This window comes from Equus caballus, chromosome 2 (assembly GCF_041296265.1).
Source record: "Equus caballus isolate H_3958 breed thoroughbred chromosome 2, TB-T2T, whole genome shotgun sequence".
In the NCBI taxonomy this organism is placed as follows: domain Eukaryota; kingdom Metazoa; phylum Chordata; class Mammalia; order Perissodactyla; family Equidae; genus Equus; species Equus caballus.
Genome location: NC_091685.1, coordinates 37,192,619 through 37,214,670, shown reverse-complemented (window position 1 = coordinate 37,214,670; position 22,052 = coordinate 37,192,619). Strand labels below are relative to the sequence as shown.

Sequence of the window (22,052 nt, the reverse complement as noted above, 5' to 3'; positions counted from 1 at the left end):
TTGTTTGAATTCTTTACAATAAGCACATAATTGTTTTACAAGTCAATATTATTTTAAATTTCACTTTTCTAAAAAGATGAGCTGAATCCATAGAAAGAAATAATGGACCAAAATTTGAGATAGGGAAGAGGTAGGACCGCTGGCAACCAGCACTGAGGCCCCGGCTGGGTTGGTGTGTGATTTTGACCAAATTACCGCCCTTCTCAGGGCCACACCTGTGGAGTGGGGGTGGGGCAGGGGCAGGCGGGGCGGCAGCTGAAGGTTGAGCTGGAATGAAGACATCTTAGGCCCCTCCCAGCCCTGACGCCACAAGATCTTGAGGCAGGCTGAGTTCCCACACCGGGTTAGAGAAACAGATTAATGATCTGGTCTTTTGAGTTCTCTCCCTAAAACGATAAATACCTCAATATCATCAGTCTAGGCAACAAGGCCAAATTCAACCCAGAAGTATGTTTTAGGTCAGCATCTCCAGTCCCTAATTGAGAAGAAGAGATATTTAACTCGATCTGCCATTTATCTCCCACTCTCACACAGTGCTTCCCAAACTAAAATGTGCATACACAATCCTGTGGATCTTGTTAATATGCAAATACTGAAGTGGGACCTGAGTCTGCAAATCTACTGAGCTCCCAAAATTTAGATGCCAAAATTTAGATGCCAAGGCTCAATCCCTCCTAGGTGAGGGATGAAATAGCACTATGCGGTTTCTGCCATTGCTCATTAGGGAAACCTGTCCCTATTGGATGTATTTGATGGACCTCTCATAGTTGTCTGATGAGTAGATGAATGAAAGAACAAAATGCTTATGCCTGTTCCAGGAAGACTATGAGGAGAAATGACGTCATTTAATCCTTGCAATAACCCTGTGAGTTTAGAAGGTCGTCACTATTTCACAAATGGGGAGGTTCAGAGAAGGCCGGCAAAGGCAGAGTTACGGCATGTTCTGCAGTCTGACTCCAAACCCAGTGCCCCTTCCCTGCACTGTGGCTCCTCACTTCCATCTGTCTCCCACATCTTTTTTTTAATAGACTTTATTATTTTTTTTAATTTTTAAAAATTGTTTTAAAGATTGGCACCTGAGCTAACATCTGTTGCCGATCGTTTTTTTTCTTCTTCTCCCCAAAGCCTCCATTATCACAGTTGTATATATTCTAGTTGCAGGTCCTTCTGGTTCTGCTGTGTGGGACACTGCCTCAGCATGGCTTGATGAGTGGTGCTAGGTCCGTGCCCAGGATCCAAACCGGCGAAACCCTGGGCTGCAGAAGTGGAGCATGCGAACTTAACCACTTGGCCACGGGGTTGGCCCTGTCTCCCACATCTTGATGTTCACTGCAGCTGCCTTTCAGCCATGGATATGGTAACAGTTGCTAGCCCCAGATGGAAAAAGGGTTTAATATATCTAAGTAAGCCCTAAGATCTGCTCCTATAGACATTCAAATTTATGTGACAAAGATGTGCCTTGCAGCATCATTTGTAACAGAGAAAACCTGGAAACTCCACTGCACACCATGGAATTGCCAAAACATCAGATAAAACCACACCAACTGACTGCCTCCCTGTTAATTTCTATCCTTGGCTTTCATTATGACTTGTTTGTTTCTCATCTATATCTGCCCCCTCACTAGAATATAAATTCTTTGAAGGCAGGGACATTGCTGGGTCCCTAACTTCTGAGTACACAGTAGGGGCTCAACAAATATTTGTTGAATGAATGAACCTAAACATTTTGAGATAGCAAGTGAAAAAGTAAGTTACAGTATTGTATGCATAGAATGAGTTCTTTTTTTTTTTTTTTTTGAGGAAGATAGCCCTGAACTAATATCTGCTGCCAATCCTCTTCTTTTTACTGAGGAAGACTGGCCCTGAGCTGACATCCGTGCCCATCTTCCTCTGCTTTATATGTGGAACTCCTACCACAGCATGGCGTGCTAAGCAGTGCCATGTCCGCGCCCAGGATCCGAACCCTGGGCTGCCGCAGCAGAGTGTGCGAACTTAACCACTGGGCCACGGAGCCGGCCCTGCATTGAATGTTTGTGTCCCCCAAATTCATATGTTGAAATCCTCACCCCCAAAGTCATAGTATTAGGAGGCAGAGCCTCTGGGAGGTGATTAGGTCATGAGGTTGGAGCCCTCATGTATGGGACTAATGCCCTTAGAAAAGAGACCCAGAGGGGCTGGCCTGGTGGCGTAGCAGTTAAGTATGCATGCTCTGCTTTTCAGTGGCCTGGAGTTTGCCGGTTCAGATCCTGGGTGCGGGCATAGCACCGCTTATCAAGCCATGCTGTGGCAGGCGTCCCCCATATAAAGTAGAGGAAGATGGGCACAGATGTTAGCTCAGAGCCAATCTTCCTCAAAAAAACCCCAAAAAAATCAAAATTAAAAAAATAAATAAATTAGAAAAAAGAAAAAGAAAAGAGACCCAGAGAACTCCTTCACCCTCTTCCCCACATAAGGGCACAGCAAAAAGAAGGCCGTCTGTGAATGAGGAGCAGGTCCTCACCAGACGCTGAATCTGCAGTGCCTGGATCTTAGACTTTCTAGTCTCCAGAACCGTGAGAAAACAAATTTCTGTTGTTTATAAGCCACCCAGTCTGTGGTATTTTGTCATCTCAGTCCAAATGGATGAAGACAAACATGTATTTGTATAACTGAAACAAAAACAAAAACAAGGGAGCCATGTGTAGGCTAGCTGGCTCATAGCAGACGCAGCAGCAGCCGGCCACAGGCTCCCCTCTGGCCCACAGGCCAGATGCCACTGAGCCCATTCTGATCTTCTTCTCCCACACATCACGTGAGCAGTGGAAACAGCTTCTGGCAACCGCACTCAGGAGTGGACAACAGGTGATCTGCTTTAGAGACCAAAGGCCCAACTCTATGCTGTCTCCTTAGGGACAGAAGTCAGAAGCCTGGCTGATAGCAGGGGCTTGTCCCTCAGATCCGTCTGTCACCTTCCAGCATGGAGGTTTGTCTCTGGAAGCTGGGGTCTCTCTGGCTCAGGTTTCATGGGCTCCCAGCTCATACTGAGCATACACTCAGGACAAGATAAACAAAACCCCTGGAAGGGGAGAGCTGGGGTGTGTTCTCTGAGCATTCTGGGGAGAGAAGACCCGAGTCCCAAGTCCGGCCCTCCCTGGTGGGTGACCTACCTGCCTCAACATCCCACACGGGCTAGAAGGCACAGTGGTGAACCTCTCTCTGATAATGATCTCCCCAACAGATATTATGCAGCTGTTGACAGAACACTAGGACTTCCTCCTGCCCTTAAGGTGATAATGTACAATTACAAGTTCTAAAGAGACAAGCACCTCCAAATTAGGGTCCCATAGAGACTAAGAGGGTCCTGGAATGCTTCCATTCTGGGGGGCTCCCAGGACATTACCAAGTGGAGAAATGCTAAAACAGATTTATAAAAATTACAGTACATTTTAAATGCTTACGTGAAACAGACTAACCCTTTTAAGACACACACAAATCACAGCACAATTATCCTAGTCACAAGATAATGGGAATTATAAAAAAGATAAAAAATAACCTTGTTACATTGAATTGTTTTACAATGTATTATATAATTTTTTTTCTTTCTTCATAGAAAGTTCTGTTTTGTTTTTGGATGAGTCAAGGTGATCAACTACAGGAATGCTCCCAGGAGTGTTCGAAATACTCAGGGTTAATTTGTCTTTAAGCAGAATGCCCCAGACTCCAGGACCTTGAGTTGATTTTAGGATGTACAAAGGGGCTCTTCTTGTAGGAAGTGTGGCTGGTACCTGGATGTGGCGGCTGGGACACCCACATTACACGTGCATGAGGCTCCGGAGGTGCAGAATGGCATTAGAGGTAGGAAGAGAATAACTAAGAAAGGCTGAGGACTAAGGGTTAACTCTCCTCGACCTGCCCCATCGAGGTGGAACTCCAAGGAGTCTAAGAATTTTACGTGGGAATCTGGCCTTCCAAGTTGTTTTGAGGGTGTATTCTCAAGATAGGAGCATAGAAAAACATTTTATTTAACAGTTTGTTAGCTTGATTTGTAGCTTTTAAATATTTAGACCTTAGTATGGGAATCTCCACTGGTACTCTTATTCCAGGCCCTGCAAACGTTAGGGGTGAGGCCATGCCCAGGGCCCACTCCCAGTGGGGATGGGGTGCCAGGATTTTACAAAAGCTCCTCAGGGGCCAGCCCAGTGGCACAGAGGTTAAGTTCACACACTCTGCTTTGGCGGCCCAGGGTTTGTAGGTTCAGATCCTGGGCGTGGACCTAGCACTGCTTGTCAAGCCACACTGTGGTGGCATCCCACATAAAATAGAGAAAGATTGGCACTGGTGGCGCAATGGTTAAGTTTGCAGGTTCCACTTTGGTGGCCCAGGGTTTGCCGGTTTGGATCCCCAGGGTGGACCTTTGCACTGCTTATCAAGCCATGCTGTGGCAGACGTCCCACATATAAAGTAGAGGAAGATGGGCACGGACGTCAGCTCAGGGCCAGTCTTCCTCAGCAAAAAGAAGAGGATTGGCGGCAGATATTAGCTCAGGGCTAATCTTCCTCAAAAAATAGACTGGCACAGATGTTAGCTCAGTGACAATCTTCCTGAAGCAAAGAGAGGAGGATTAACCACAGACATTAGCTCAGGACCAATCTTCCTCACACGCACAAAAAGCTCCTCAGGTGATTCTCGTGTTCAGCCAGAGTTGAGAGCCTGTTTTAAGATGTCTTTTTTTTTTTTTTAAAGATTTCATTTTTTCCTTTTGCTCCCCAAAGCCCCCCAGTACATAGTTGTATATTCTTCGCTGTGGGTCCTTCTAGTTGTGGCATGTGGGACGCTGCCTCAGCGTGGTCTGATGAGCAGTGCCATGTCCACGCCCAGGATTCGAACCAACGAAACACTGGGCCGCCTGCAGCGGAGCGCGCGAACTTAACCACTCGGCCACGGGGCCAGCCCCTTAAGATGTCTTTTGATTAGTTTTGATGGAGCTAATCGATCAGTCCTTTCCTTTAGGATCTGCCCTTTTTTTGAATCTTAAGAAACCCTTCTTTACCCTGAGCTCATAACAATCATCTCCTATATTTTTCTGACAGGTTTAAAGTTTTGCTTTCATATTTAATATCTGGATTGATTTTTTTGTACATAGTGAGATGAGAGCCATTGCATTTCTGTCCAGACTGGTTACAGATTATCCCAGCACCATTCACTCACCAGGTCACCCTCTGCCCCAGGTGAGCAACAACACCAGATCATGACTCAAGTTTCTGTATCAGTGCTGATCTGCTCTGGGGTTTTTCTTCCTGTTCTATCATTGAGGCTCACCTCAATTAATTAATAAAAAATTAATATTTACCACTTGTGTAATATGTTTATTTTTCCACAAAAAAACCCCACACTACTCTGAGGAAAAACTCTGAAACTCATTCACACAGATTTGTGATTGCTAATGGTGTTAAAATGGTATCACTCCCAAGGTGGTTTTGAATTTAACAGGGATCACACTTAAACAGAGAGCAGCTCCAGCACTGACATTTCAGTTGAACTAGCCAGTGAGTGGGGGTAGTGAGTGGGAGGAGGCCGACGGCATCATCAAGGAGCCCCTGAAATTATGCCACCCAGGAAGCAACACCTGTTGGACACAGGCCAGTCCTAGCACACAGGTAGCATTGGGACAGGGGAATTTGAGGAATTTAATTACTTCTCTAATAGACAGAGGGTAGATTGGAGAGGGAAAGACTAGAGAAGTATTTGGTTGGCCCCTGCCATCTATCTGGGATTCCTGACATCTGAGGAATCTGCATCCATACCTGGTGGCTGACCCCAGTTCTTTCTCCAGCATTTGCGCAACAGAGTGAACTCTACTTAGAGTGGCAGGGTTTTTTTCAGATGAACGACTGTCTACCTTAGTGAAAACAGAGCACTAGTTTGTTTTTAGTTGAGGAAGACTGGCCCAGAGCTAACACCTGTTGCCAATCTGCCTCTTTTTTGCTTGAGGAATATTGTCACTGAGCTAACATCTGTGCCAATCTTCCTCTATTTTATGTGGGATGCTGCCACAGCATGGCTTGACAAGAGGTGCTAGGTCAACGCCTGGGATCTGAACCTGTGAACCCCTGGCTGCTGAAGCAGAGCATGTGAACTTAACACTATGCCATCAGGCTGGTCCCAGAGCACTAGGTCTTTGAACCCTGAAAACCTGAGTTTGAACGCTGACTCTGCCACCCTAAGGACTTAATTTTTTTTTTTTTTGAGGAAGATTAGCCCTGAGCTAACTACTGCCAATCCTCCTCTTTTTGCTGAGGAAGACTGGCCTTGAGCTAACATCCATGCCCATCTTCCTCTACTTTATACATGGGACACCTACCACAGCATGGCTTTTGCCAAGCAGTGCCATGTCCATACCCGGGATCCGAACCGGCGAACCCCGGGCCACTGAGAAGTGGAATGTGCGAACTTAACCGCTGCGCCACCGGGCTGGCCCCCAGGACTTAAGTTAAGCCTCAGTTATCTCTTATAAAGTTAGGACAATGCTGCCTCCACTAAGAAGTTCTAATGAGCTGAAGTATTGGAAAGGGCTTCGTAAGCTGCAAAGCTCCTGCCAAATGTTAGTGACATGGATAAGATGTCTGTCTAGTCCTCTATATGAATGTTATCCTGAATGATTACTCCCCATAGTCTTTCCTAAAGAGAAAAAAGAGATATTGAGTTTACGTTTTGTAATTCACTCATACTAAATAACACTGGGCAAGGGCTGAATGACAACATATGAATTACAGCCTGGACATAAGCTTGTTGGAAACATTTCCCAATGTTTTTAGCCAAAAAGTTGTTCATTCCTCAGTGTTCTTCCTTCTCTGTGTCCCACACCCAGCCAAGCACTGACTCAGTCTTAAGGGAGAAGTCGCATGGATTCAACAACATTGATTTAGCATCTTCTCATATTTCTACACTGTGCCAGACTTCTTAGGTACAGAGAGGCCTAGAACTGGAGGTCTTCAAGAGACCAAATGAGAAGTTGTGAGTGTCGTAAAGGAGATTCAGATATTAGATGAAAGGCTGAACTAGATAAACACTGAGATCCCTTCCAGCTGTAGGGTTCCACATGGAAGAGTTCCTACCCTCCAGAACGTACAGTCCAGTTAGGGAGATATGACATGGACAACATGAACATGTGTAGAAAAGGGCCAAAATGAGTGACAACAAAGAAAATGCTGCAAGACCACAGAGGCTAGTGGGGGCTGGAGAGGGATATACTCTTGGAGGTGAATCTTGAGATGGAGCTGGGAGGATGGGTAGGATTGGGAAGAGGAAAGGGAAGAGAAAACACATTTGTGGGAGGTGGCAATGGGCAATATTAGCCAAGGCTAGGAATTTAATTCAACAACCATTTACTCTGGGGCAGGAATAAACATAAATCAGAACTTTAGTCCTGAAGAAATTCTGAAATACCATCTTGGTGTCAGTCAACTGACTTCCTCTTCAGGCTGAAACTGGTTGGTTCTATGGGCAATGGGGTAGGCTGTTCTTTGTTCCAGAGCAGTGATCTGCTGGAATGAGATGGAAACCAGACCCAAAGATGGTCCATCAGCACCAAGACAAGAGCGGGCTTCTGGACTCCTTCCTCCATTTGCTCCTCCAGCCCTCTCAATCCTTTTGCAATCAATTGCCTACATGAAATCCATTGCTATTTGAACTACCTAGACTATTTTCTGTTTTTCCTAACTGTTCTGACTGAGATAGCATCCAACAAATGGATAATTTTAAAAATACACCAGGGGCCGGCCTGGTGGCACAGCGGTTAAGTTTGCACGTTCTGCTTCTCGGAGGCCCAGGGTTCGCTGGTTCGGATCCTGGGTGCGGACATGGCACCGCTTGGCAAAAGCCATGGTGTGGTGGGCGTCCCATATATAAAGTAGAGGAAGATGGGCATGGATGTTGGCTCAGGGCCAGCCTTCCTCAGCAAAAAGAGGAGGATTGGCAGCAGTTAGGTCAGGGCTGATCTTCCTCAAAAAACAAAAAAAAATACATCAAATGGTGATAGAAGTAGTCACAGGCAGCCAAAAGAGGCCCTGGGCCTACATAAGGCATAAACATGCATTGGGGTAGCACTGAGATTGGTCTAGCTGGAGTAGGGATGCTCTAGGAGGTGGCTAATCGAGAGGGAGAAGGCTGGGGAGATTTATTTTACTGAGTGCCTATTGCCAGACATTCTTCTAGGCACTGGAGCTTACATTCCAGTGGGAGATGTAGACAAAAACAAGTAAACAAGAGATTGCAGGTAGAAATAAGCACAAAGAAGAAAAATAAGGCAAAGGAAAGATAGAGGATAATGGGTGGGGAGTGTTCTTCATGGTCACAAAGGGCCTAAAGAAATGCTATATGAGATCTGACTGATGCCAAGGAGATTTCTCTCGGGCTGGCCCGGTGGTGCAGTGGTTAAGTTCACACATTCTGCTTCAGTGGCCCGGGGTTCACCGGTTTGGATCCGGTTTGGATCCTGCGTGCAGACCTTTGCACTGCTTGTCAAGCCATGCTGTGGTAGGCATCCCACATATAAAGTAGAGGAAGATGGGCATGGATGTTAGCTCAGGGCCAGTCTTCCCCAGCAAAAAGAGGAGGATTGGCAGCAGATGTTAGCTCAGGGCTAAACTTCCTCCAAAAAAAACAAAAACAAAACAACAACAAATTTTCTAGTGGCCACGTTTATAAAATAAAATGGGACAGATTAAAGTAATTTTAATATATTTAATTCAATATATCAAAAATATTTAAAACATATAATCAATATAAAATATTAAGGAGATAATTTAAATTTCTTTTTTTGGTACTAAGTCTTCAAAATCTGGTGTGCACTGTATGCTTTAAGTACATCTCAGTTTAGACTAGCCACATTTCAAGTACTCAGTATCACTTTTGGTGTGGACAGTCTTGGACAGTGCAGCTCTAGAAATAGAACTGCTAGTGTCAGAGGCTGACCAGTGTGAAGTTGGCAGACATCTTTTTTTGGAGCAAGGTGTCTTACAATGTCCCTCATATCACACTAGATAGCATATACTAGGTCATCCTCTAAGCAAAAGAAATAAAAAGGAACTATAGTTAAGTCAACTTTTAAAATCAAAGATTATATTGGAAGGGCTCTCTGAGATTATCTAGTCCAGAAATCAGCAAACTTTAGCCCTGGGCCACATCTGGCTCACTGCCTTTTTTTTCCTACAACCTGGGAGCTAAAAACAGTTTTTACCTTTTTAAATGGTTAAAAAAAATCGAGGGGGCCAGGCCCGTGGCGGAGTCGTTAAGTTGGCGCGCTCTGCTTCGGTGGCCCAGGGTTTCGCCGGTTCAGATCCTGGGTGCAAACATGGCACCGCTCATCAGGCCATGCTGAGGCGGCATCCCACATGCCACAACTAGAAGGACCCACAACTAAAAAATATATACATATATATATATATATATATATATATATATGCAACTATGTGCCGGGCGGCTTTGGGGAGAAAAAGGAAAAATAAAACCTTAAAAAAAAAAAAACTGAAAGAAGAATAACACTTCATAACATGTGAGTATTATATGAAATTCAAAATCCAGTGTCCATAATACAGTTTTACTGGAATACCTCCATACTCCTGTGCTCACGTTTTGTCTACGGCTGCTCTGGAGTCACAACGGCAGAGTTAAGTAGTTGCCACAGAGACGACATGGCCTACCAAGCCCAAAATAGTATTATTCGGCCTTTTACAGACAGAGTTAGCTGACCCCTGGACTAGACCAGCAGCTCCCATTCTATTGGTGGGGAATTGAGGCACAGAGACAGAAATGACTGGCCTGAGATCACACAGTCAGCCAATGGCCAAAATGAGAACTCTGCGTTTGCCTGCTGGTGCTCTTTTCACTACACTATCTCATAAAAGCACACAAGCAAAAGTTTCTCAGTTTATCATGACAATGACCACTTGGTCCTTTTGTATTCTCTGTGCTTCTCACACCCAGGCCCAATCTAGGTTTTACCATGGGCAGCTGCATCGGCAACCTCGAGGGGGCAGCACTGGCTAAGGTGACTCCAGAGCGCAACCTCTTAGCCACGAGGTAACCAAAACAGAATCAATCCCGTCCAAAAAAGAAAAAGGAAAACACAGGTCAAAAAGGGCCTCATTGCTCTTGATGATGATAAGCATACATCAAGTGCAAACGTAACAAACTTTCAATTTTTTTTTTGGACAAATTGCCAAAGGTGAGTTCAAGCACAAAATACCCCCACATCTAGATAGAATGGAAGGTACAGAAGCAGCAAAAGAAAGGTAGGCATTTCAGAGAGACGCACCCACACATTAACATATATATATATTTTCCGAGTATTGGGGGAACATGGAGAGGAAGTGAGTTCTCCTGTAGCCCTAGGGGCGGTTTTAAGTAGGCGAGTGGAGCTGTGCTCATGACCCAGATCTGTCCTCATTCTGAGTTGGCCAAAGAGGAGGTGCCATCTCTTCATTTGTCTGATCATAAAATGGGGCTAGTGGGGCTTGTAGCCTAGTATCAATGAGGTATTTATGAAGTATAATTAATGTTTGCAATGGGCTTTGAGCCTTCAGATTGAAAGATGCCCTGTGCAAGATTCAAGATGGACTGGTGTTACTCTGAAGGCAGATCTATTTTGTGGGTGTCACCACTGTTGTTGACTGAGGCAGTGGGGGCAGTGGGGAAGCAGGCTAAGACTAGGTGGCACAACCCTTCAACGTGACCCAGAACTGAGCCACAGGAAACCCCTATAGGCAGACTATCACATCAGATGGTGTAGAGAAATTTCACCGAGGATGCATAAATCCCCAGAGGGAGAACGGTTAGCTTCATGACACGTAATCACGCCTAGAAGAAATCTGGTGGGGCTAATTAGAAAAACACATATGGCACTTCTGGCTTTACAAGAAGGGGACTGAGTTACATTACTCAGCAAATATCTTTCCTAAGCCTGAGCTTGACTTCTGAGATTTTCTGAGAATTGAGTATTTTTCTAAGTAACCCTAAAAGGCCTCGTGCTGGGTAACAGCGGGAATTAGGCCTGTAGCCTAATTAAGCATCCCCATACTGCAACGCTTAAAAACACTTATGGGAATCCCAATGAGTTCCTAATGTCAAATTCCTAAATTTAATCCTAAATTGCTCCACTGAATCCTCTTGTATGACCTTGGCTGATTATGTAATATCCAATCACCAGTGATAATGATGAAAAATTGAAAATGATGGCATGTGTTGATTTACTTCTCCTTGCAGGTATTCCATCAGGACCAAAGATAAGAGCTTCTCCTAGGAATAAAACCTCCACATATAGGAAATTGCTCTCAAACTCTAGCAATTAAATATATTACTTTAATCCGTGGAATGCTCAGAAAATGGAAATGTGCTGAATGGGATTTTTTTTTCTTAGTTATCTTTTTCAGCCAGAACTTCGGTCCAGATCAGTCCTATAATATGTGGGAAGACCACACAGATTTATCATGAAAACAGTCCTGTGTACTTGGCGTATATTAAGAAATCCTCAGCAGAAACATCAATAAACGTAAAACTTTATTCTGTTACCTAGAAAAGTAAATCCATAACTCTGATACTGTATTTGCTCTGGAAATTATAATCTACCAAAAAACAAAACAAAGAAAGAAAGAAAAGAGGGCCTGCCTGGTGGCACAGTGGTTAAGTTCACATGCTCTGCTTTGATGGCCTGGGGTTCACCAGTTTGGATCCCAGGCACGGACCTACACACTGCTTATCAAGCCATGCTGTGGCAGGTGTCCCACATATGAAATATAGAAGGTGGGCATGGACATTAGCTCTGGGCTAATCTTCCTCAGCAAAAAGAGGAAGATTGGTGGCGGATGTTAGCTCAGGGCTAATCTTCCTCAGGAAAAAAACAAGAAGAAAAAAAAGGAAAAGAGAGGTAATATAACACTCATATGCCCCGTATTGTAAATGTAACTTGGAACTTAATTTATGCCATTCACATAAAGCTAATTGACTTGGTTTTAGTTTTCTGGCCTTTGTATCCTTTTGTCAGTTCTGTAACATCACATGGTTTACAGGGTCAAATCCTATTTTATGTAATGTTGTATTCCATCCTTGAGTTTCAAACCAGTTGACAGAATCTTTAGGTCTTCGTTTATCTCTCTAAGGAAAAAAAATCCAACCATAATGACTGTTTCCATATTTATATTGTATTTCTCATTTAACAAGTCAAAAAACTCAATGCACTTTATCCCAACTCTCCTTTACATAAACACCTTAGATTTGAAAAGCATTTCTCCAAAGCGGAACATGCAAACTTAACTGCTGTGCCACCAGACCGGCCCCTAAAGCACTTTCACATCCATTCTCTCATTTCCTTGGATCTTCAAAACAACCCCGTGGGGTAGATATGGCAAACGTAGGATAGTTAATTAATAGATTTCTAAAATTAACTCAATGAATATTTATTGAAAACCTACTGTTTGCTAGGCACGATTTTAGATAATGACCAGTCAGGGGGAAACAAAACACACCAAGATCCTGCCAAAAATGTTTGTGACATAGTAAATCCAAAACCTTTTGACTGGTGTACTGTATCATTATTCCCACCTTTGGTTGGAAAACGAGGCATAGATAATTTACTTATCTTCACTCTGTCTCTTAGTATATTAGTGGCATTTCTTGTATAGATTTGCTCAACCACATCCACTCACCAGCATTTGCACCCATACATACATTCTGATCTTTCACCAGATGAACTATTTTATGTTCCTATTTAAAGCCAATTCCTTCACCTATGCAGCCCCTCTCTCCTAGATAAAGGCATGGATCCAGTCAACTCTGTCCCACCCACATCAATTCTCTACTGTACCAGCAGTGCTGTAAAAAAGTACTGTAATTTCTTCCACCTGAAAAACAAACTTCTTTCCATCCCATTTTCCCCAGCCACACACCCCTTGCCCACTACCACTCCATTTTTCTGCTCTTTTGCAGCAAACTCCTCTATTCTCTAATTTAAAAGTCGATTAAGTATTTATTGGACAAATGCATAATAAATGAACTAGAGATGTTTCACATAAAGCTAAGTTAGAATATTCAGAGAACTTGTCACAAAAAGCAAACAAGAAAACTTGAAACTGGTTCTGTATTTCTCCGAAAGCAGAACTACAACCAATGGTTAGAAACATCCGGCATGGTATCTGTATAGTTTCAAATTCTCCAATACAATGGATGCTACATTTTTCCAAAGAAAGGAGATATAAGTCTTTTTAAAAATATGATATTCTTGGGGCTGGCCCGGTGGCGCAGCGGTCAAGTGCACACGTTCTGCTTTGGTGGCCTTGGGTTTGCCGGTTCAGATCCAGGGTGCGGACATGGCACTGCCTGGCAGGCCATGCTGTGGTAGGCGTCCCACATAGAAAGTAGAGGAAGGTGGGCATGGATGTTAGCTCAGGGCCAGTCTCCCTCAGCAAAAAGAGGAGGATTGGCAGCAGATGTTAGCTCAGGGCTAATCTTCCTCAAAAAAAAAAAAATAATAATAATATTCTTGGACCTCTCAAGGTAGTCGAATTTTTATGACATATCCTCCACACCAGCAATTGATACACTCACACCATCAGAAATACATCTTATTTGTTGTAACTGGTTTGTTAAGAAAATGGCCCTTTGTTCCTTAGCTATATTTTAAGTTCTACGTCACTGATTCTCAGGAGGTGTGAGAAAAGTCCCACAAAGCAGATGTATCAGGATCTCCTGGAATTCTGATATTCCATTCTAGGGAGACAGTCTTTCTCGACCTCCAAATGAATCACTACTAGTAAGAATCAGTGTAACTAATGGAAGCATAGTGTGTGCTGGCACAGGTGGAAAAAACAGTTGAAGACTATTCTATATAAGCTGGAGGGAGCAATATTTCATGAGTAATTAGAAATATAAACTTAACTACATGATATGCTGGGCTTCATCCAAATGGATGAATATTTCAAACTAAAGATTGTTTTAACAACTATTCAGCATATATGTCTCAGGATAAAATATATGTAATATTTTCTATCTGTATTGTATCGCATGCTTCAGTAAGGAAGGATAAGGTAATACAATTGAAGATAAAAATACTAACTTCTATATTTATCAGTGCACAGGATTCTGATGGTGGAGCTTGAACCCAGGATAATAAATACATTTTCAAATAAAGCACATGGCCAAACTAGTTCATTGTTGTTCACTGGGGATTGCTGGAACTAGGGCAGGCTCCAAGATGACGGTTAAGAGAACCTGTTAGAAGGAAACATCCAGGCACTTAACTCTCAGGGTATTACCATTCTTGCGATGGAGTCAGTTTGCCAACATCGTTCTAATATTTCTACAAGTCCAACAAAAGCTGCAAAGTCATCAGTGATTACTGAGGTATACGCTTGAGAAACCAGGGCAAAGTCTGCTTTGTTGCACCTCTAAGCTCTGCATGACTGGCTGAATCACCTCAGACCACTGGTGAGCACTAATGGTTATATAAATTCCAGGAAAACCTCTCTGCTAGATTCTTTGTCCTACTGACCAAATTCTGCCAAGAACTGACCAAATTCCAACTTCAGAATTTGCAGATTATATAGGAAGTAGTATTCTTTCCCAAAGAAATCATGTATTATTCATGTCATTATGGAACAGATACAAGGCTAGAAGCAGATCACATCCTGAGGGTGTAACAATTTTCCAGAAGCCTAAAGGTTTTGAGTTTCTTTTTTTTTTTTTGAGGAAGATTAGCCCTGAGCTAACTGCTGCCAATCCTCCTCTTTTTGCTGAGGAAGACTGGCCCTGAGCTCACATCCGGGCCCATCTTCCTCTACTTTCTATGTGGGACGCCTGCCATAGCATGGTGTGCCAAGCAGTGCCATGTCCACACCTGGGATCCAAACCGGTGAACCCAGAGTGCGCGTTTATCCGCTGCGCCACTGGGCCAGCCCCTCAAACATTTTCTTCATCTGACTTCCGTACACTGCTCCTCTCTAGGTTTTCCTCCTACCGTACTGGTTTGCTCCTTCTCAAAGGCTTTGCAAGTTCCTGTCTTCTGAGACCTCTTAAGAGTGAGGTGCTTCAGGGCATTCCTGGTGCTCTTTCCTTCTGCATCTACACTGACTCCCTTGGTGATCTCATTGTTTCAGACTTTAAATGCCATTTATATGCTGATAACTCCCAAACACACACACACACCTCCCCCATATATATATATATCTATATCTCAAGCATACTATACAAAAACGACATATATTAAAATATCTATCTGGGGCCGGCCCTGTGGTCAAGTGGCTAAGTTCGTGCGCTCTGCTGGGGCAGCCTAGCATTTCACTGGTTCCAATCCTGGGTGCGGACATGGCACCATTCCTCAGACCATGCTGAGGCGGCGTCCCACATGCCACAACTAGAAGGACCCACAACTAAAATATACAACTAGGTACTGAGGAGATTTGGGGAGAAAAAAGCAGAAAAAAAAAAAAAGAAAATATCTATCTTCAGAACTTCCGCCTGAACTCAAGACTCATATCCAACAGGCTACCTAATGTCTTCATTTGAATATGTAATAAATATCTCAAACTGAACATGTCCAAAACTGAACTCTTGATAGTCCCCTGGAATATTGTTCTATCCAGTGTTCCCTATTCCTGCTGATTGCAATTTGATCTTTCCAGTTGTCCAGGTCAAAAGTCTTGGGCTTATCCTTCACTCCTCTTATCAACTCTACGTTCAATCTATCAGAAAGTCCTCTTGGAGATACCTTCAAAACATATCCAGGGTCCCTGAGTCACTGAAGCCACTCTTATTTTTCATTCGGATCCTGAAATAGCCTCCTCACTGGGCTCCCGCTTCAATCCTTGCGTCTTATTCTCAATACCTCTCAAAACTTATCTCTGATGACGCAACACCCCCAAAGCCCTCCCCCTATAGCCTAGCAGGTTCTATAGATGTGCCTGCCACTCCCCTTTCCTCTTTGACATCATCTCCTGCTCTCTCCCCCTTGCTCATTCTGTTTCAGCCACACTGGCTTCCCTATTTTTCATATGTGCCAGTCACGCCCCCTCCTGAGGGCCTTTACACTTGCTGTTCCCTCTCCTTGGAACCTCTTCCGTAGCCAGTTTGCTCCCTTAACTCCTTCAAGTCTTCAGATAACTTTTTAATGAGGCCTACCCTGACTGCCCCATTTAAAACTCCAACACATGCTTCAGCTCTCTCATCCTTCTCTATATTTTCACCATAGCACTGCTATTATTTAATTTCCTGATTATATTTAGTCTCTTCTCTCCCTCCGACGACCACCCATGTACAACTCCCACCCTCCCTACCCAGCCACAGATAAGCTCCGTGAGAACAAGGATCTGTTTTATTCAGAGATGTATCCTAAGTACTTGGAATAGGATCTGGCACAAGGTTGATGCTCAAGAATTATTTGTTAAATAATAAATAAATAAAGATCTTGACTTTTAGAAGTTTTTTTCATGTACTGTCTAACTAGGCCATTTAAACCATGATGCCAAAATGATAAACCTACGGGTTTCATATAATCTGCACAACTATCAGGATAGACTCTTGTGTGAGGGACGAGCATTTGTCCTGGCAGGACAAACAAATGCTGGGTTGTTCCAGGAGTATTTTTTATTTTTATAGATGTGTTTCTATTTTTCTAGGAAACATACTGTTGGCTACAAGGATTTGTTCTTTGAACTCCACTACTTCTGAAGTGCTGGCTGAACTTCTGAGTTTTTTTGCCTCAAAGGGGAAAAGACTATTACAGCATGTGGGAGTGCTTAACTGCTGCCAAAAATATTTTGAAGGACTTCCCATATTACTCAAGTCTCTAAAGGAGCTCATTTATCTTTAACAGGAAAAGGTTATTATTATTGTTATTGTTTTAAATTCCCTCTTATGGAGAGCTTGGCACGAAAAGCTGTCCTTTCCTGGAACAATGGATAGAGATATTTAGTATTTCTATATGATGGTTAGAAAAGTTTCACACAAGCTTCACCAAACGCCAAAAATAAACAAACAAAATCAAAGGCATGAGCTAAAGGGGTCTAGCACATACCGCTTCTCTTCTACACTGGCTGTCTTAAGGATCTGGGTCTAATGAAAGGTTTTGGTTAAAACCTCAACTCTTTCAGGGAACACAAACTGGTACAAATTAAATCAGAACCTCAGTTTTAGAATAAGAGAAACTACAGGAAGGATGGATTGGTAATTCTGGAATTCCCTAGTCCTGCCTGATTTGACAAACTGAAGACACCTAGGACTACAGATACAGAAGTATTTTCACTCCTGGGAACATCGTGGGATTGTGGTAATTCAAAATCTGTTTACTTGAACACGGCTCTCTGCACACGTAAAGTTCACCTGTTTAATACTGTTTGGGCTTTCTGGCCTGGGAAGTTGGAAAATGTTTTAAGGCCAACACTGAGATGGGGGAGGAGAGTTATTCCAGAATTTCTGTTCAGTTGTTTGCCAAACGTATGGCATTGGTCATAAGGAAGAGGGGAACAGTGCAAAACACCACCTACTCTTAAGATACAAACTTTTTTTGCAAAAAAGGGTGTGCTTTTTGTGTTAAATGTAATACTTAAAAGTGTGAAAGAAGTATGAGTTCCATAAATAAGAACAAATTATTGGAACTAAACTGTTAAGCAGATCTTTCCACGTCTGTACAAAGTGAAAGAAGGGTTGTGCAATCATTCTCTGAATTTCAACTGCTTGGCTAATGATAGCAGCATGGCATTTTGTCTGCCTCATTAGGATAATATATCCTAACTTCCCAATAAAACTAATAATAGTTTCACACTGTTTCATTTTGGTTGTGCAGGCAAAAAGTAACAGCATTTAAAGATACTTAAAGCATTTCATAAGCTCTCTCCACCAAAAGAACGTACAGTATTGTGCTTCATAGAACCTTGAGATAAGAGTCTAAAAAATTAAAACTCCACGCAGTGCTTTCAGTCACATTGGAACTAAAACAAAATTTGGCATCTAACAGCCACTCCTCAGATGTTTCTTTCATCTGGAAGCCATCAAATCCTGATCTGTTCCCTCCACAACAAACATATTTTTTACATTTTCATCCTATCATTATGACCTTAACCTTCCTATTACTCAAACTGATAACCAACCCCCTATATTGATCCATAGTAAGAAAAAACACACACAAACATAAAAACCCTCCTCTAAATGTGACGCCGAAAGACTGGAGCCAGAAGACTGGCTCGGTTATGCACTCACGCTGCCGTGAAGAAAAACAAACTGAAAAAAAAAAACCCAACCCAAACCCCAAAAAAACTAAACAAAAAGACCGTGCACAAAAACCAAGGCTGGAAGACGACTTTAGCAGCATCAGCCTTGAATTTCCGGTCTTTGTTGATTCGAGCCGCAAAGTTAACATTAAAATGCCAAGATTCACATTTAAATACTTCCCTTGAAATGAGAAAAACAATAGCTCCTTCAGGATTTGAAATGACATTGGAAGGCACATAACACGAGTTTTATTGAGTCAATCTGTTATTTATAAACTCATAAGGGATTTTTAAGAGACGTTCAATGAAAGACGTTCTCAACAGGAATAAGATATTCTAACCTATTGTCCCAGTTTATGGCTCAGATATAAATAATGGGCTATAAAACCTCATCTGAAAATAGTTGCGCAGTGCGTGCTCCGCCGCCAGCCAATGAAACGCCACCTCTCGGCGCCGCCACGGCCGACAGCACTTCAAAGACGCCACCTTTTCCTTTTTTTTTTGTTTTTTTTAAAGAGACCGACCTCTTGGTTGCGCTGGCGCTTAGCACCTTTGTTGGGGACCCCACTCACGGAGCCCGGCAGGTGACCGTCTACCTGCAGAGCGCCATTCCGGGTCAGGGACGGCGCGCCATGGGTGTGCTGCGGCCCCAGTGCCAGGCTGCAGAAGGCGCCTTCCTTCTCAGGGCGCAAGGACAGCTTCCCACGGCCGGGCTCTGGGCGCCGCCTCAGAAAATGTATTCCTTTCCCAGCGCCAGGGTGGGGGTGAGAAAGCCCACTTCCGAAGGGCTGAGGGCACAGTGTGGGACTCGGTGCAGGCCTCTCGGGCGCCATTCAGGGGTTCACACGCCGCGCGCAGCCCGCGCGTCTCCGGGGCGCCCGCGCCGAGCACGGGGCGAGAACAAAGGGGACGCGCCCGCCTTGGCTCCCGGGGGCCGCCGGCCCCGCCCCGCCCCCTCGGCCCGCGAAATGGCGGCCGCGCCACAAAATGGCAGCCGAGCCGGCCGCCGATGGAGAAGGAAGGGGCGCCTCGCGGCCAGCCTGAGCACCCTTCGCGCGGCTGCCGGGGGCCTCGGCGCTCCTTCGTGCCGCCCGCCGCCCCGCCCGGCAGCTCCGCCGGCCCTTCCGTGTGGGGGCGGCCTTGGCTCTTCAAACCGCCCGCTCCCCACGGGGCTCCTTCTATGGGGGTCAAAACGGGAAGGAGCTGAGTCTCGGACCCCTGCTGCCCAGGGCGCCCCTCGGCCGGGCGCGGGAAGGGAGCCCCCCTTTCCGAGGGTCTCCACACTCGCAGCTTTAACTCCAGATCACAGAGAAGACAGGAAAGGGGGGATCAAAGAACCCACCCCCCAAATGAGGGAAATTAAGGAAATGGGTGAACAGCCCCCACACCAGTCCTTGGGCAGCCACGCGCGGCCCTGAGCCCACTCCAGAGCGCAGCGAGGAGCCCGGGGCCGGGGCGCGGGGGTCGGCTGGCGCTGCTCCCCGCAACGTAGGTGAGCGCTTCGGGCTTTTCATCGCTCCGCGCTGCGCTCTCCCTTCCCCCGCGGGGAGGGGCTCGGCCGGGCTGGGCCGAGGGAGGAGCAGCTGCTGCGGTCCCCATGCCTCCCCCACCCCAGCGTGAGAGTCCCAGTAGGCTCGGACTTTGCTTTGGCTCTGGCTGGCTTGATGCACGCAGGGCGGTGGCGGTGTGCTTTTCATTTTTCGCTTTCTTTCCGTCAAAGGCTGTCTTCCCCGCGCTCCCCACCCCCCAGCTTCCCCAGGGCTCCGTCTTTCCAGAAACTTCTCAGGGAAACTCAGCAAAAAGCCGCAGGCTCGGCCAGCCCCTCCCTCCCAGAGCATGCGCGACGGGCTGGGCGTCAGGCTCGGCGCGCGCGCGCGTGGGAGTGTGAGAGTGGTCCGTGCGCGCGCGCGCCGGGCGGGGCGGTTCTCTCACAATGAAGAGAACAAGTTTTTCTCCCCTCCCCCAACGTTCCTTCGTTGCGCAAGCGCATTGGGGCACCTCCCCCTGGCCTTTGAGAGAAGGGGGAGGGGCAGGTCTGAAGTGCTCGAGTTGTTGCTCCGCGCGCCTGCGCACTCGGCCGTCTTCGGGGCGCCGTCTTTTCCGCGCTGCCTGTGCCAGCGTCTTTGATGTGAAGTGCGTGTGAGCAAGTCGGTTGTGCCGTAGTCAGTTTCCTCCACTCCCACTCGCGGAAACTGTAGCTTCTCGAGGGGTTATTAATTCTATGCGGCAAGTTTCCTGGAGATTACCCGTCCCGTTGTGCCTCAGGGCTGAGGTCGGAGTGTGTCTCGTTGGCCCCCTTACCCTCCTACCGGCGCCATGTTTGGAACGGCTCCTGACTGGATTCGGTGACTGGAGTGTGGTGGAGCCTCCTCCAAATTGGGGAGAACAGCCCTGGGCGAAGGAGGTGGCGGCCGGGCTGGCTGCCATCAGGCGCTGCCTGCACTTGTTGCTCGCTGAGCCAAAATAGAGGGGTCCTTTCTTTGGAACGCCGCCCTTGGTCCTCGACACCAGCCTCAGCTCGGGCTGGCCGCTCGGCTTGTCCCCGGTGTGTGGATGCGGACAAAGAAAGGGCCCGGGCGCACGGCTCTGTCTCTCTTGGCAGAACCGAGCTTGGAGGGCGGTGACCATAGTAACCGCACTTACTCTTTCTTAAGGTGCCTTTTGTCTTTTCTCCCCTTTTCCTCTTCCCTTAGGAGTGGTGGAAATTACTGCCAGGGTTGTAGGTTCTTAACCCCCTCGCCCCCCCAAAGAACCCCTTATCTTGCCACGTGGTCCACTTCCATACACTGTTTTGGAAATGCAGCAGGTTAAGCACAGTCCCCTTTGGCGGGGCGTGGAGGCTTGCCGCTTCCAGTCTGGGCTTTGTTTCCTTGTCACCCTTCCTTCTGAAGGACTTTCGTCTCCCTGGTGGAGAAATCCCCTTCCTCTTAGCGCGTAACGCACCTTCAAGGGCATCGGGTGCAAAGAGGGAGCTGGTTCGCGAAGGGAGCACGTTGGGGGCTCCGAAAGACTCACGTGGCCGCGGCAGCGGGGCGTTCTGTGGTCGGGAGCTGCGTTTTGGCCCCGAGGCTCTTCGGCGGGGCCGACTTGCCCGCAGGTGCGAGCGCGCTGGGCCGCGCCGAGGCCGAGGTCAGTCCCGGTCACCGCTCTGGGCGGAGCCTCTCAGTGGGTTCTACAGGAGGGAGATCTTCCTGGTGGGAATTTTCGGTTGGTGCCAGATTCCTAACGGGAACTCAGTCGTAAAAAGCCAGCTAGAGCCTCTGGAAGTGCTAGCAAGCGATGGAATGCTCCCCTCCTCGCAAGGCGGTAATCTGAGGCTTGGAACTGACCAGATCGAGTGTCCCTTGAATTCGCAGAATTTGTTAGAGCATCTGTCCTAAACTATGGTTAGTGAGTCTTTAAAGTCAAAGTTCCTAGAGTAAGGATAACACTACTAAATAAAGGCAAGAAAATTTTGAGTATGTACTTTTTGTAGTTTCAAATAGGCATAAAACAAAGTTCTTATGTGCTGTCTAAAATTTAAAATCTCTGCAAACTGATCTTGAGGGGAACAATATATTTGTCGAAAACTATGAAGGGTAAAAGGGTGATCTTAATTTATCTGCTCTGTTGGCTAGGTCAGCATTCAAAGCCTGGTTTAAAGCCATTTTTTCAGGTGAATTTCTTTTTGCATTTTTTCTTAAAGTCAAAGGTTTATGCTTGGGTGAGTGTTTAAACTGTCTTGTGGGGGTGGGGAAAACACAAACCCCTTTCATTAGTTCATCTCACCACGCCCCTCCCACCAACTCTCCGTATAGAATGAAATCTTTAGTTATGACT

General features: G+C 45.7%; 1 protein-coding gene, 1 long non-coding RNA gene and 1 pseudogene across 5 annotated transcripts in view; 1 reads left to right on the top strand and 2 right to left on the bottom strand.

The window, feature by feature from the left end:
- LOC138923221 (uncharacterized) overlaps positions 1-22,052 on the bottom strand; it is a 48,142-nt gene that overhangs the window by 19,263 nt on the left and 6,827 nt on the right. The gene's annotated exons all lie outside the window — the stretch shown is intronic.
- LOC111770333 (COP9 signalosome complex subunit 8 pseudogene) lies at positions 14,039-14,778 on the bottom strand (annotated as a pseudogene).
- SPEN (spen family transcriptional repressor) overlaps positions 21,043-22,052 on the top strand; it is an 87,444-nt gene continuing 86,434 nt past the window's right edge. For 2 of the 4 annotated variants that reach the window (XM_070260909.1, XM_070260906.1), the window contains exon 1: positions 21,043-21,362. The gene's annotated coding sequence lies outside the window, so the exon portion shown is untranslated. The remainder of the gene's footprint in view (positions 21,363-22,052) is intronic. The other 2 variants (XM_070260905.1, XM_070260911.1) reach the window with 2 other exon arrangements.